The sequence below is a fragment of the Idiotropiscis lumnitzeri genome, chromosome 9, assembly GCF_059441095.1.
Source record: "Idiotropiscis lumnitzeri isolate Australia: NSW breed Sydney's pygmy pipehorse chromosome 9, RoL_Ilum_1.0, whole genome shotgun sequence".
Lineage (NCBI taxonomy): Eukaryota > Metazoa > Chordata > Actinopteri > Syngnathiformes > Syngnathidae > Idiotropiscis > Idiotropiscis lumnitzeri.
Genome location: NC_142399.1, coordinates 7,784,445 through 7,801,025, shown reverse-complemented (window position 1 = coordinate 7,801,025; position 16,581 = coordinate 7,784,445). Strand labels below are relative to the sequence as shown.

The window sequence follows — 16,581 nt, the reverse complement described above, 5'->3', positions numbered from 1 at the left end:
TTGAGAGTTATGCCGCTCCGTCCTGGCAATGGCGGGTTGAAGGAGAAAGTGGGCGCTGTCAATCAAAAAGTCAGATGGAGCGATCATTACCGCCTCTAAGGAGGTTGTGTGTTGGGTTTCAAGGTCTCAGAAAAGGGGCATAAATTACACAGTGAGCTTCTACGGTTCATTGTTCACGTCAGTTTTTTTTTTTAAAGGTTTTTACAGTATGCTTACTTACTTACTGTAATGCTCTCGCATGTGGGAGAAAAGAACCACAGTCAACAAAGCACTTGTAATACAGAAGGCCTACATTGACTAGGACATATAATCAGAAATTTAATGTGAAGTTCAAGTTTCTTGTTAAGTTTCTTTTGAGCCAGACTTGTGAAAACTCCGATACATTTTATGCTGACAATTTTTTGGGGGTATTCAAATATGTTTGAAAAGTGCATTGGAATAAATTTAAACAAATTATGATGCATTTAAAAATATATATATATATTTTTTTAAATTACAGTTTAAGTTAAAAAAAAAAAAGTCAGCCACTACATTTTCAAACAAATGATGATGCATACAGTACACAGTAAATTTCGGACATTTAACTCTAAAAAGATTACATTTGGTCCCAGTCCACAGAGTCAGTAAATTAGTGTAAAATGTTAACATTTTAAATTTTTAAAATTTAAGATGAGTAGTTTACTCTCAAATTTTTTACGCTATTGACTCGGGCCAAATATAGTCTTTTTAGGGTAAAATGCACTCTACGCTATTTACTGTAGAAATGTAGAAGCAAGGCAGTCAGTGACTAAAAAAATAAAAAAATAAAATTACAAAATTTTAAAAAACTGAAGGTTTTAGGCAAACTTCAGTTTGTTGTTGTAACACAAATGAATTGACCCCAAAATTTATCCCGGATAGTGCAGTCAATTTTGTTTCAATTGATTCAAAACACGATTAATTAACAATCACAACCATCCACTCAACTGCATTTTAGTAGTGTGGATGTCCTATTTTTACACTGACACGAGCAAGAATCTCCAAATGTATTCCGCGGCTGCTTGTTGTGACGTGGAAATAAAAAAAATAAATAAATAAATAAAAAAAGCAAAGCTCCTTTGTTGTCATAATTTGCCCCGTGTGATGCTTGGCCCACTTTTCTAGCTTGCTCACATTGTGTAAGCACGCGTACATAAAACATGATTTACTGCTTCAATTCCTGACTTTTATTCGTCGGGGATTAGGTGGCAGACGACGCCCGAGTCATCAGAAGAAGCAAAACAGAGGAGAGAACGCATATGTGAAAGAGAGAGAATGAGCGCAGAGCTCAGGGTTGGCAACCGTGCCGAGAACAAGCTTTAATCGCTGACCTCCAAACTTACAACACAAGACAAACGGCCGTGATTAATGCGAGCCATTCGTCTTGGCGGTAAAGAAAAAGATGTGTGGGAATCGGCGTTTGCGAGTGCCGTTCTGAAAGATCCGTCTGCAGGTTATATTTCACTCCCGTCTTGTTAGCGCACAGTCAGGCTTGCTGCACTTTCACCTTGAGCCACTAGAGGGCAACATTCTGACCAATACAGTCATCGCTGTTCAGTAGATTCATCACACGCACAAGGGCCGAAGCTCTGCTAATTTAAGACAACCACCGCTAGTTATAACGACGTGTAATCGCTCCACACGGGGTCAAAGAATAGACACAGCTGCCAGTGCGTTTTATTGAACAAACGGCGCGAAAGAAAAAACCACATAAGTAGATTCATCAACGAGCTGCTTATGACCACAACCTACGCCGAGTAACTCGGCACACAGACTGACTAGGCTAACTTACGCGCGGCTAATGCTCAGCCACTTAACTCATTCACTACCAGCCGAGTGAAAAAAAAAAAAGGATCTTGGACCTCCAAGTCATCTTCCGTCTTGGTGGCCAAATTAAATGAAATAATGAGTCTGTTTTTATAGCCCAAAATAAAGTGTGATGGTGGAAAATCTTTCTTGGCAAGAGAATGATGTTACATGTTCAAAAAGCAGATGACTAACCAGGGTCTTCATTTGGAAATCTGCCAGATGTTGGTGGGCAGGGAGAAGCAAAAGGTGACCGTTCGGTAGAAATAAAAGAAATGGGAGAAATACCAACAATCTCACAATTGAGGTGTCTGGAATGTTTCCATTTGCACTTTTTGTTTTTTTTTTGTGCTTCTTCGAAGTAGCTGCTCTTTCATTCGCATTCCTTCTTATCTCTTCTGTTTCCTCTGTCTGGAGCATTTTTTATTTTTTTTTATTCTTCCTTTCCAAAGACTTTTCTATGAACAGACGCCTCCGCTCAAAAAGCAAATGAAACGGACAGATGAAGTTGCCAGGGGGCTGTTACACACACTCAACTGCAGCATCTGTCAGCGTCTGTCTCGGCTGGCTTCGAGGAGCTTTCAGCAGAGACAACTTGAAATGACTTCAGTGGCGGCTGCGGATGACTATTCAGCCATAGCCAAGTCACGTTTTCCCGTGAATGCCAATCACACGCGTGTTAATGGTGTCACCAAAACGCCTGGAAAAATGATCCCCATTTCAGTTCTGGAAGAAGCGATGTGGCACCAGCTGTGATGGAAACCAGACAGTGTTACACGTGTGAATGCATTTGCGCCAATGAATGACATTCTGTCCATGCGTTGACGTCCGGTACGCGTGCTATTGGAGAATACAAGAGAGGTCCTGTCTGTCTCAGCGCCACACCATGAGTGACAACTTAAAGGACCTCGTAATTAAGCTGAATGTATAAAATGTTGCTTTCCGTGTACTGTGGGTACGTCTGGAAAATCACTCCCGAGATAAAGAAAGGCTCACTGTAAGATGAATTTTTGGCAAAATTGACGATGCTCTGTTGAAATAAATGAGTTGCATTTCAGCCAACATTCCAATGTGGTTTGGATTCATCAATCATATTTCATGCGGTTTTTGCAGTTACACTCAATCCAGTTCCAATGCGGATTTCATCTGAGAGCATTGGATTCATGAGTTATTTAATGAGAAAGATGAAAGAAGCCCTAAACAAAAGACTTGCATCAATTAATTAATTTGAAAAAAAAAAAAAGCGAATAGACGACTACATTTATCTGACTTTGGCATTTACAAAGCAGGAAATTGCGGCAACAAAGAATCCCATACCTATAATCCGATAATTGGTCTAGAATGATTAAAAAAATAAAAAATACTTATTGGACAACGGCTTCCAACACAACAGAGCGAAAGAATCGAGTGTTGGCATGCTGGATATTAAATCTTCACACGCATTTTACGACGCCATTTAACACTTGCATGCTACTCACGAAGGTGCGCACAGCTTTTCCCTTGACCCTCGACCCGACTCTCCATTAGGAAGGTCCTTGGCTGGTTGCAAAGATTAACTAAAAAATATTGACGAGCCTGTACCTTTAAAGTAACGAAGGGAGTTGCACACGTTCAAGGTTCAAAGTGATTATAGACATGAAAGGGACGAAAGGGAGTAGCTTCTATGAGAAGAGGAGGTGCATTCAGTTTCACAATGATGTTGCGCTGCATCTTCATCTCACACACACACACACACACATGCGCACACACGCACAAACACTGTGAGGGTTCTTTTAACGCACAGCTGAGTGGCAAAGGTCAGTGCTCCCACGTTTGCGTGACAGGCGTTTTTACGCCCTCGGAGTAATCATGCGTGTGTGCGTGTGTGTGTGCAAAGCTAATGTAGACTGACACGACGACTGACATGGATGCTGAGCTCTGCTGCGCTGGGCCAGGCGGTCTAACCCAGCAGCGGGGATAAACTATAAATAGACTATCTCATCCAGCCCCAACATCCCCCCGTTTGCCCCCCCCCCTTCTTATTCCCTATTTTTCCTTTTGCTTTATTTGCCTACCTCTCTTGGAGATGCGTTTTTTTTTTAAACAAAGTTTATGCTCTGCTTGCTTTACAAACACGCGCACGCACACGCACATGCTCATCCTTCCAAATTCTTTTGCCATCTCTTCGACACAAAAAATCTGCAAATAATTGATGCCTTACTAAAAAAAAAGGTTCAGACCGGATTGTAATTGGCTGTACATGCCCCAAGTTGGCCACTTTTGTCTTTTCTGTCTGGCTGCGGAGAGAATAATGACATGCTCTTCCGCTAGATGGCAGAATTGACATAAATGAGCAAAATAAGAAATGAGTATAGCGTTTGTGACGTTTTTTGCTTGGCATTGTGTTGTGTTTTTTTTTCTCCTCATGGAAATAAAATATGTGCGTCAACTCGATAAAGGTTGGCTAACACCGTAGTAGACTAACAATCAGGCCAACAGCAACCTTGTGGTCTTGCGAGACAGCAAAGGGGTGGGGGGGGCTAGTTAAAGAGAGGACATCGGAAGGGGTGAGTGTTATTTAAGTGATTCTAATCCCTTCCCAAGCCCGCACCGAAAATGAGACAGCATGACACTGCTCTCATTTCATCCACTGCACCTTCCGCTTTTTCTTCAGGTTGATCTACGACCGTTTCTCGCCAAGCCAAAAAATTCTCCTCCAACGGCAACCAGGTCTTTCCAAATAAAACGTTTGAGCGTTTATACGTTTATAAGATTTGAGCTCGCTTATGCAGCGGTAGGGCCCAGTGAAAACGATGACAAATATTCACAGCAAGATTTGACCTTTCAACTCTGACCTCACACAGTCTGACCTCGCCTCTCATCACAAGACACGTCGTGGTTGTAATCGGCGAAGGCATGCTTGGCTCGAAGGGTTCAGCAGATGTAGTCGGTGTTCAAATGACCTTGGGTTCATTCGTCGCTAAGGACTTTTTTTCTTCCCAAGAGTAGGTGGTCGTGTCAATGGAATAAGAGCGGATACGGTCCAGTATCAAAATCTTCAATATCGAGAGCAGATTTTTGTTTTAGAGATTTACTACTCCCACACACTGAACAATACTTTGCGGAAATGAAAAGAAGACTCACTCACACTCTCCAAATAAGAAGCACGGTGGGTTTGCTTCAAGCTGCTTACCGTATTCTTCAGACTAAAAGCACACTTAAAATTATTTAATTTTCTCAAAAATCGACAGCGCACCTTGTAAGGATGCATGTTGGCTTTTTCAGATTGTCAACTTCAAATTCCTTCCTATTACGTTCATGTTGGCATTGTCATACGCGTCTAATCGCTAGCAGACGTCGATATGATTTTGTCACAACAGAGCTCGGATTACTTCCTGCTTCTAAGAATCATGGGAAATGTAGTCCTACTAGCCTATCGTTGCCGTTCTCTAAATGTTTCAAGCTGTGTGTTTCCAATGTTACAATGTGGGATCATATCATTGCGGTCTATGTCACCAAGACGCTACCCGATATTTCATGTCTAAACTAGCATAATAGCGCTAAATGTCTAAAAAAAAAAAAAAAAGAAAGAAAAAAAGTACAATTAGAAGGAACTATTTAACGTACAATGCTTCACAAAAAGAATATAGACTATATTTTAGTTCCTTGACAAAAAAGCTGATTATTTTTTTTAAATGAATAACAATAATAGGATAAAATTAATTCATCAATCAAATTAAAAAAAAATAGCAAATCATTCGTCAGTGTTTTAGCCTGTCTGTAAGCTCTTGTCATTATTTCAGGTCTGCCCAGTCGGTCCGAGTCAGCCGAACTCGCAGCTGCCGCGCACCTGACGTTGCAAAATAAATTGTTTTGCATTTGTGTCTTCTCATTTTATTTTTTTCTATATTTGTCTGTATCTCTGCTTGTGCGGCGCCGGCGTATGTCATGGAAATTATGTACTCGACACCGATTGGCTGTCGCCGGCAAGGGACAGACTGAGCCCACGTGGGTCGGCCTGAAATTTAGTGACGTGTTGAAAATGTCCACCTCTGCCTATGACAGCAATGAATCTGTCACTGACCACTAAACTACTAACTGATGATTGGCAAGAACTTAAGTCTTTTGAAAGAAGATACCAAAGCCCCCACCACAGGAGGGCGGTCCCTGATATGAAGAACGCCCCTTAAGCTCACCAATCCCCCTACTCAGACAGGACGCTCCAATAAACTTTGACCCAGTTCTGTCGAGTGGACAGTGGGAGAGTGGGGTTACGCCGAAGAACCCGAAAACAGCCTGATAAGATATGAATATCAAAGGCCTATGAGGACAAAGCATCTTTTCAATGTCAAACGCCAGAGGGAAGCTTGAGGACGCAAGCACGAGAAAAGAACCACATTGTTTGCGACAGTTCATTGAAAATTCAGCCCACAAACACACACACTCAGCGCATCGCCTGCTGAGGACTTGATTTCAGTTTTCTGCTGATCACACACAAGACAAAAAAACCCCCATCATCATCCTCCTCCAATTTTTTTTTTTTATCCGCACCGCGACTCCCGTTTCCAAGAAATCCCACTCAGCAGACGGACACAATCCTCCATAACCAATTCGAGACAATGGTGAGATGACAAAGACGCAGAGGCCGACAGAATCTTCGTCATTAGAGTGGCGTCACGCTGAGATTAAACCAAAGACACCGTCTCCATTCAACGAATATAGTTGGGGATGCATTTTTGGCAAAGTTTGTAATAGGTGCCAAAATATTCTATCTGCATTCTCTCACTCGTTTTGTTTGTGTACCATCACCACCTTGAAGATAGAGCTGCAGCTTGGTCACTGGGTTACAGAAGCCTTTCCCAAATTTTTGTAAGTCATCCACCCGCTTCAACTTCCTGACTTCCTCAGCTGGAGGTCAACTTGTGGGGTTCCTTTTGGAACTCCTCCAACCAGAGGTGGAGTCTGGATTCATCCCAGGATGTTGCTCGGGGTTGGACATGGCTGAGGTTGACGACCGTGGAGATTGTGGCGTAGGTTGTTTGTATAGCTACACCATACACACCATAAAACAGCCTTTCCCGATTTGGTGAAGCTATACACTAACGCACCAAGTTGTGAAAAGATGTCTTATCACGGTATGACTCATATTTGACAACAGTCGGAGGTTCTGGGATGTCGTCCAGGGCCTGCTGGGATGTCTCGGGAACTTACAGGGGAGAATGCTGAACTCTTGCACAACAGGGTCGAGGGAGTTATGTTGCGCATATCACAAGTGGGACAGATTCCCAAGAGACGTCAGCTATTAAAGAAGACCGACCCAACATTTTCTTCGGTGCAGGAATTCAGGATGTTCTCACAAAACTTCACAGGCCCATCTTTTTCCTCGGCTCCCAGATTCATAAGACAAACCCACCAGAGTTTACCAAGACCAGTCAGCTGACACAGGAAGAGGAGGTGGCGGGCGACGATGGGGAGGGCGGATATTGTCATGGGGTCAACTGGCAGATGCATCCTCTAACGCGCACAAAACGCATCCGAGAGGATTTTGAAAAATGTCGTATGTGCAAACATGGTGTCAACAGATATTTGCTTGCTTACGTTACCACTTAGGAGGTGTAACATCCCGAAAAAAGCTCATTCGGCTGAATCATCTCATGTTTTTTTTTTTTTATTCAATGGAAATAACATTCCGGGAAAGAAGAGACAGCTGCTTTTGCTTAAATGTCAAGCCTTTGGATTTCTGACCATGCAACAACCGGATACACATTCCAGATAGCTAAAACCTAAAGTACAACACAGAGCCTTCAATTCAACAAAATGCCTGGGAATTATTTGTGATCCCGCCTCTAAAAGCCAAACACTCACCTAAAAAGTGAACAATCTATTTTATAATCGGCTAACTGTCAGCTGCATTTATGGCCGTTTGTATATTTTTCGCCCTGTCAACCGCACGTGAGCATAAATTCGTCTTTGAAATCAACAGATGGAGGTATCGCTTAATATTCTTTACGGCCAAGCCAAAGAAGCAGGAAACAATATTGGCCAGGAAATCAGTGTATCTCAAATAAAAACATCTGGATCTTCCTGTGCTGGGCCGCCATACCCGGCCCAAATCCTCTCATCCATCAACTCGGTCTGCATTTGCTTGCGTGTGCGTGTATGTGTGTGTGTGTGTGTGTGGTCTGCTGTTTCAGCACAGGTCATTTGGGCCATCGTACATCAGCCTCCTGACACTTGGAGGCACAGCTTTAGCTCCCCGCATGCAGGGACGAAGTACAGGGTAGGACGGCAAAGACGGATGCACGGGGGACGGATGAGATGCCGTTTCAGCAAAGAAGGCTGCGTCCCGTGTTGAGCAAATACCGTTTGACTGGTCCACTAATGGATGCTCGGGAGCACTTGGCAGATTTCAGCGCCGCCGCTTTCCCGGGTGATGGGCAGCGCGGCCACTCGTGTCCATTACACATTCAACATTGATTACAGCTTTGCTGACACACTGTCGAGGCTTTCAAAGCTTGCCAAGATCACGTTCCAATTGACTTGCCATCTAGTCTACTTATGGCACACGAGACGCTCTCGTTATAGGGGGTCGTTGGTTTGCCAGCTTTCCGATAAGGCGACAACTTTTCCAGGTTATGAGCAAAGGGGCAATGAAATAGTACGGCTACGTCAAAAATGGATTCTTTCCATTTCTCAACTGTCAACTGTAAAAATGACTCATTGTTCGTTGTTTTAAAATCTAATATTTTTCATGTGTGAATTTTTTGGCTCATAAAAAATATGAAATTGTAAATTGCGCTTTGATGGATTGTGGTGATGGTCTGGCTAGCGTATGTATCTTGAGTAATACTTGGTCCCAAATTTCTGTACTGTATTTTTGTATTTAATTTAATTTAATTTTTTTTTATCAAAAATTAAAAATAACGAGTCACGTTTTCATTTTTCAATTGCCAAATGACAATGGAAAGAAGCCAATGAATTCACATTTAACTGGTCACACAAAGCATTTTACTTAGCAAAATTTTAATATCTAATAGGGATCCTATTTATTTTAATTTGTATTTTAGTCAAATATGGAGGAAAAAACACGATACAACAAAGCATTTGTGAATATGACAAAAAAAAATGCTTTGACATTTGGGGGCGTGGTTACATTATGTACATATGCGAATGATCATAATCGTACCATTCCACCTCAATTTGGGCCACAAAAAAAACACGCAAACAAATATTAAGTAATTATTAAGAACTGTGTTCGCGAATGTTGTCCATTGGCGATGGCGTGATCCGAATTGTAAAAATTCAGGTTATGTCATCGCTATGGGAACGGAGCAACAGTTCGGCCTTCCATTTTGTTTAAAAGTCTGTAAGAGGGTCGCGAGTTACAACACTTCTGGACAATGACACAAGTTGACCATGAGCAGTTTGTACAGCCACAACTCAAAATGACAGCCATCTTTTGTTTTTTTTTTTTTCATTTGGAACAATAAATATTATCGAGCATTGGAAATTCAGTATCCTTCCATCTGGGTTCGAGTCAGTCAAATGGACGCAAAAATGGAATTTGGTTCATAAAAACCGTCCGCCACATGAATTTTCATCTGGCATCTATTTTGTTATTGCTCGGCGGCGCCATTTTCCAGTGCAGCCACGCTAAATGTGAAGTCGCCAGTGCCGTCGTACGCACACAACACAAATCAGTGATTTAACATCCTCGCATGGCCTTAAATATTTAATGAGGGGATGAGCACAACCCCGCCGAAGCCGCTCCAGAGGGCTTGTGCTGATTAAAAAGCTGTCGAAAAAACACAAAAGGTGGACGAGAGGGAAGGAATAGAAAACAGAAAATCTTTCCTCTTTGATCTTGCGTCCGTCAGTGATTAAAATTCAATGTACGCCGTTTTCACAAGCACTATTTGTCACGCCTCTGAAAGAGAAAAACAGCAAAGCTCCTAATGAAGCGTCATCAACTCAACTGCCGATGAAACGATCGGCGCTTAATAGTAATTCACGCCACGCGATAAAAAAAAAGATGTAAACCGACTCTCGCACAAACCAGTGTGAAAAATAATGATTTTATCGTTAACAGTGCATTAGAGGCGCTTCGAGTGCGAACTTCTTTAGCTTCATGACAACGTAAATCACAAAAAGCACATGGAGAGAATTAAGGCTTAGAATTTGGAGTGTGGAGCAAGCCCATAAAAGCAGGAAAGGTCACCCCAAAAACAGGCGGCGACAAATGACAGCTTACAGTTGTTGCATTAGTGTATGGGCGCGCGTGTGTGTGTGCGTGTGTGTGTGTGCGCGTGTGTGACACAGAGAGCCTTTCTCTAAAACGTTCTGACAGCTGTCCGTGATGACGTGATGTTCGACGCATGACAGCTGAGGCGACTTAAGAAGCACAACGGGAAGCATGAATACAGCGGGCAAAACTACACACATGGAATGGAGACAATGAAGCTCAGTGTGACGGCGCAATCAACAAACATACGCACTACACACGTGCATTCTTTTTGAAAGAAATCGTCGTGGTGTTTGTCCCGAGAAGCAAAAACTAAGCCAACGTGCGGGGTGGAGTTTCCTGACATTCATGATCGAAATTACATCATGAAAATTGCTGCTAACAGCCTGAAGAGCTTATTTACCGTGTTTTCCAGACTATAAGGCTCTTTTTAGAAAAAACAAAAAAACGGGCGTCCACTGTGGCGGACTTAGAGGAAAGTCGGTACTTGACCGTTTTAGTGTCGATTAAAAATCCAGTTCCGTTAGTGCTTATTCCATCTTTTTTTTCTTTTCTTCACTTCCCGGAGTAATATCAAACAATGATAGCGGCATATTACAAAAATTCTAGTGAATATGGCCGGGAGGTGTGGAAAATCTTATCCTGACTCACAAGGGTGGACGAGGAGCTGGGGCAAATTCGGACAGGAGGTGGAGGTGGGGTACAACCTGAACTGGTCATTTGCCAATCCCACGGCACATACATCAAAAAATTTGAATCGAAAAAAATCGTTCCGTACGGGGCGGTTGCATGCAAGCGATGGCCGCCATGTTTTACTACGCGTTACGTAACGCCGCTCCCGAAAGCGCCGTCGACAAGCGTCCGCGTGTCGTTTAGCTAATGAACACATTATGCAAAAGCTGCCGCGGGGTCCTGAACAGACGGCGCCACCCGACTTGAGAGGAAGCAGCGATGGTTTTGCATCAGCTGTGAATTTGGCTCCCGTCGTGCGTACCCTCAGTGGACACAACATTTAGTACACATTCACAGCCTAATTCACTTGAATGCACGAGCTACGCCCAACGGCAGGCCTGAACAACCACATACCTGAACTATAATTGGATAGTTCAGAAATGCTTTAAAAAAAAAAACTAATTATTTACCGCTAATGATTACTTAACCCAATGCTTCTCAATTATTTTCTGTTACGCCCCAATATCTGATGTATTACATATAAATAACACTAAATTTGTGGCTTTATCACATATACATATTATATCACGCTAATTTACGGAATTGGCAGGGTTAAACCGTGATTGGAATATCGTTAGTTGTAATGTCTTCACGTGGAAAAAAAACAGAGCCAATTTTAAACGAGCTCATCCTGGCCCATCCAAGGACCCACGTGATCCAGCTTTGGCAATGATTGGAAACACTCCAATAAGTCATAGAGACGTGTCAGGGTAACGAGACGACAAGCAACAATGACAGTTTCACGACTTTGCCTTAAGTTACGACGCTAACACCGACTTGACCGTGACCGTGGTGTTGCTCGCATCGCTTCTTCCACATGATCAGGACGCTTCCTCGGCATCACGTCTCCCCTACCTGCCCGCCTTCCTCCTTCTTAAGCGGCTGCAACCCTGAGCTTGCCTATCGCCTCCTACCAGCACCCACAAATCCCCCTCTTGTCTCTGCCTCTTGTTCCCGGCCAAGGATGATATCGCGTCTCTTGGTCGTGAGGTGGAATTATACGGTACTTGAGCGTTCCCATAGAGGGGTGATGTAACACAATCAAGATGGAGTTTAAGCATGTGTCACAATTGGGTCAATTCCGATGAAAAATGTGGAACCCCCTTGAGAACATTGCCGCTTCTCGCTTTGACCATTTGGTGGTGCCTGTCTTCGTATGGATTGGTCTGAATCTTTTGCATATGAGGAGGTATAAAATAAATAAATAAATAAAATAAAAATCGGTGCTTGAAACCTTTTCAGACATGATAAAAAAATTAAATAAACATTCTCAACATCAGAACAAGCCGTTTTTTTTTTGTTTTGTTTTTTTTTTAAACGTCAACTTTCCGACCAATCGCATCGAGCGTGGTGGGTTCAACGCAGATGAGAGGAGATGCTCTGTTGGGGATTATTTATGATCCAATCAGACATTGGTTGGCTTCCATCCCAACTCCAAAGTAATCCATATATTAAAGTAAGCCCAGCCAGGGATCATAAAAACAAAACGGTGCTCTCCAGCATCTTTGGTGACCTTCAACCTCTTCATTAGTGCTCCTGGCTTTCATAAGAACACAAAACAGCTGGGGGGGATCAGGAGTCACAGTCGCAATTGCGTGCGTGTGTGTGTGGGGGTGTGTGTGAAAGGGTGGATGTGTGTGTACACTAACAGCTGCACATAGCAAGTGGAGGTAATAGTGTCTGGTTACACACACTGAACGCTTAATTAAAAAGACAACACAAGGGAAAAAAAAAAAACAGCAAGTTGGCCACAGATTTCAAGTCAGATTGACGACACGCAACTCAGATGACGTGAAGTTCACACGCACACACAATGATTGGAACAAATTTGAGCATCTTTTCCACCCTTCAGATCAAAGTGAGCAATAACCAGATTCTTGGATGGATGTCTTGGATGAAGATTATCATGAGTGATTGAGGGTCAGGGGGTCAAACTAACAAGCCGACGTTTTGTAACTGTGTGTAAATGAACAGTAAGCCTAACTTATTTTATTTCTTCTTCTTTGAGTTATGTCTCAATGACATGTGGCACCATGCTGCCTCTCACAGGTCAGTGTTGGTACTACAATATATAGTTGAGCAATTCTGCCTTATAAATAAAATCTCACAAAATGAAAAGCAAATGACAATGATTATCTGATAATTCTAAAAGAGTTTAGCTTACTATTCTTTTTCTCTGTGGAAATTCCTGACTAGTCCACTCCAGAATTATTTTCCACAGGTATTAAATTATTATTATTATTATTATTATTTATTTTATTTTTTTATTTAACAGATGCGAAATTAAGTACATTCCTTTTAAAAAGACGAACATATTTTTTACTTGGACCACAGTTGACGCTAAACTGAAATTTCAGAGCCACACGCTGTCAGTTAACTAGCAGTGAACTAGCAGAGTACTATATTACTGATAAATGGGATGAAGCGTAAAGCAGAAAGTGTTTCAGCAACAAACAAATATTAAAGAATAGTTATTGCTAAAAAATAAATAAATAAATAAATAACCAGCAAATTTGCACCTTAGATGCACATACCTTGGGTCAAAATTTCCCAACATGTCAATTATCCCCAATATTGTGAACATGTGTACCCTTGCTTGAATCAAACAATCAAGCTGCCAAACAATTAAACTAAAAATGTTCATCTTAAATACGTAAAAAGGAGCACCAAAAGGATTCAAACTTACACAGCCCCCCAAAAAACGGACCCAGGGGCCATTTTGGGCCCCCAACCCTGAGTTTGCAAACCACTAAATAAGCACGCATTACTCTCATGAACTCCAAGCAACATTTACTGTTTTCCAGATATGTTTTAGATTAATTTTTCAAACCCCTCCAAAAATGGGGGCTACAGTACAAACATGAGCGTTAACTAAACCTCAAGTCAATTTTCAAATAGCGAACAGCGACTCTTCGACTCACCCCAAACAAGACGTCTTGAAGCTCCGCGAAACAATTTCCACAGTTGCCCACCACAGTTCGTCGTATCCGAGAGGAAGGAACTTCCGTGGCAACCACGCGATAAAATTCGACTTTTCTTTTCTTGTCTTGTCTTTCTTTCACCGAGTTCCCCCCTACGAAAGTGTCCCCACCGCCGCTGGCGGCTCTCGGTCAGCTCGGGAGGACCCGCGAAAAGGTCCGCTAAAAAGAGCTCAGGCTGAGGCTGCTCGCTGTGATCACCCGGGGAGCCCGCTCACAAGATGTGGGGGGCGGGGTCACACTGTTAAAGCTCGTTTGAATGTCATCGCCGGAGCTCCGCCAAGGGGCGCTACCACAAATTAACACTCAACTGTGGGATTTCACGTCAGTGTACATACTAGTACACTCTTCCAGATGTGGACAAACTACGGCCCGGGGGCCCCATGCAGCCCGTTAAACGTTTCAATCTGGCCCGCCAAACTTAAAAAAAAAATTAAATGAATAAACCTTGTTAATGTTTTATTTTCAAAATACTGTGGTTTTTCAAAAACACATATATTGTTGTAATGCTTTTATTCACTTTCATTTAAAATTAAATGTATTTTTTTTTCTCTGATGAGGTGAGGTTACAAAAACACTCCATCCATCTGCTCCTGTAACTACGTGTTACTAGTGGCAAAACATATTGTGGGCCATTTTGATTCTACAAATAGCGACAGGAGGCTATTAGTGCATGACACATACTCATAGGGGCAAGTCGTCTTACTAGTATTTTTCTAATAAGTAATCATTTACTAGTAGCGGAGCGGTGGACGACTGGTTAGCAATGCAGTGCAAAGGTCTTGGGTTCGATTCTGGCTCCGGCCTTCCTGTGTGGAGTTTACATGTTCTCCCTGTGCCTGTGTGGGTTCTCCGGTTTCCTCCCACATTCCAAAAAACAAGCACGGTAGGTTGATTGAACACTCTAAATTGGCTCTAGGTGTGAGTGTGAGGATTGTTTGTCTTTGTGTGACCTGCGATTGGCTGGCAACCAGTTCAGGGTGTACCCCGCCAAGCGTGTCACTATAGTAGTGGAAAACAGTTTTTTTTATATATATAGATCCTTGATATCCAGTTGTCCATGTACTGGTAAGACAATTCAGCACAATAGTAGGAGAATGACTGGTCACACTAGTAGAACGTCACGTACTATTATGAACTCTCCTAGCCCGCTTGTAGGTTTGCCTCACAACCAACATGTAGTTGTCCTACTAGTATGACAAGTTGTCAACATTGACCTACTATTGTTTACAAATGTCATACTGTAGCTTTAGTAATAAAATAATGTTGCTAGTAAGAAACAATCATCCTGCTAGTCTAGTGCACCCTTGGCATGTATTTATTATCCTTAATATCCATCATAGAGGCAAAATCTACTAGTAAACAATCACAGCTTTAATTTTGCTTTAATGAACAATTTGGTCGACCTGTGTTTACTCAATATTGAATATGCCTTTTGGGCCTCCAGGCTTATATGGTCGAGGTCACGGGCCCTGCTTTGAGCTTGCAGGTCGGTGAGATCCCCGCCCTCTGCATCATGCCGCCTCACACGACTGGAAATTCAATATGAGCGCCTCCCTTCTGACCACAACGGACGCCACCTGCCCGATTTATCAGTGAAAGAGGAGACGTACCGACAATGATGTCATGCGTTAGAAGATTACAGGGGATGATTTCCACCAGGTCGGGTCCCAGAAATTTCCCAAATGTCCTCCAAGAGCCAACTGCCACAACACGCACTACATTTAGGCTCGTAGTTCTTGAGATTTTAATTACCAATTACCACAATAATTATACTTAAAACAACAAGTCCCTCCTAAATCAACAGCATTCAGATCCAACTGAACTTAACTTAACAAATGTATTGTACAGCAGTGGTCCCCAACCACTGGTCTGTGGCCCGGTACCGGTCCATTGGCCACTTTGGACCAGGCTGCAAAGGAAAAAAAATTGCATTACGCTAATATTAAACCCACAAGGTAAAAACCCTGCCCAACCCTGTTGCCGGTCTGCAAATGTTATGGACTTGTATGAATTGGTCCACGGCGGAAAAAAAATGTTTGGCATCACTGCTGTAGTGGATTTAAAAAAATAAATAAAAAATTTAAGCTATTCTGACATGCGCTGTTTGGATATTTAATTCAGTAATTCTTTCATGTACCACTAGAGGGAGCATTACCATGCTGAAGCTAAATAGATAAAAAAAAATAATTTGATCACGATTAATTATGCAGCGCTAAAATGAAGTGCAAAATACGAAAGATAGATAGATTGATCTCATCTGATCAGAGCATCACCTTGACCAGTTTGATGTTCATGATGGTGAACTCTCAGTGACCTCGCCCCCTCCTCTGTGAACATGTTCATTTCCCGCGTCGCGGCCGAGGACGTGACTGACACCTCTCTTCAGCGCTTTCATCCGTTGCCTTCAAATCTGGCCCGTTTGATCCTTTGCCGTGCGTCCGTCCGTCCGTCAGTCAGTCAGTAGCTTCCTTTCGTGCCTCTTTCCTCCGAGTTGTTCTCCTTTAAATGTTCTCCACGCTTCATTTCAAGCCCGCCAAGGCTAATATGATTTCCAGCTGAAATGAGCAACGTGCAAATGTGCCGCATCCCCACCGGGCCGCCTCTAAAAGTCGACTCCATCATGTCGCGGTGGGCGTTGATTTTTTTTTTTTCCCCCAACTCGAGCTGGAGATGATTAAAAAGGGTCTAAGAAAAAAAATCCTTTAGCAACTCAAAAATCCACCATGCAAAGAGAAATGAGCATTAAAATCTTAATTTGGCTCGGCGATTCATTGGTTTTGGCAATAAATTTGAGTTTATTGATCAAGATTTGTTTTTTTTTTG

At 42.5% G+C, this 16,581-nt stretch overlaps 1 protein-coding gene across 2 annotated transcripts in view; it reads right to left on the bottom strand.

The window, feature by feature from the left end:
* The window catches only part of lzts2a (leucine zipper, putative tumor suppressor 2a), a 39,785-nt gene extending 23,593 nt beyond the window's left edge, over positions 1-16,192 (bottom strand). The window contains exon 1 of one of the 2 annotated variants that reach the window (XM_088305377.1): positions 16,032-16,192. The gene's annotated coding sequence lies outside the window, so the exon portion shown is untranslated. Of the gene's footprint in view, positions 1-13,698; positions 13,953-16,031 lie in introns of those variants that run through there. The other variant, XM_088305375.1, reaches the window with a different exon arrangement.
* Between the last annotated feature and the right edge of the window lie 389 nt (positions 16,193-16,581).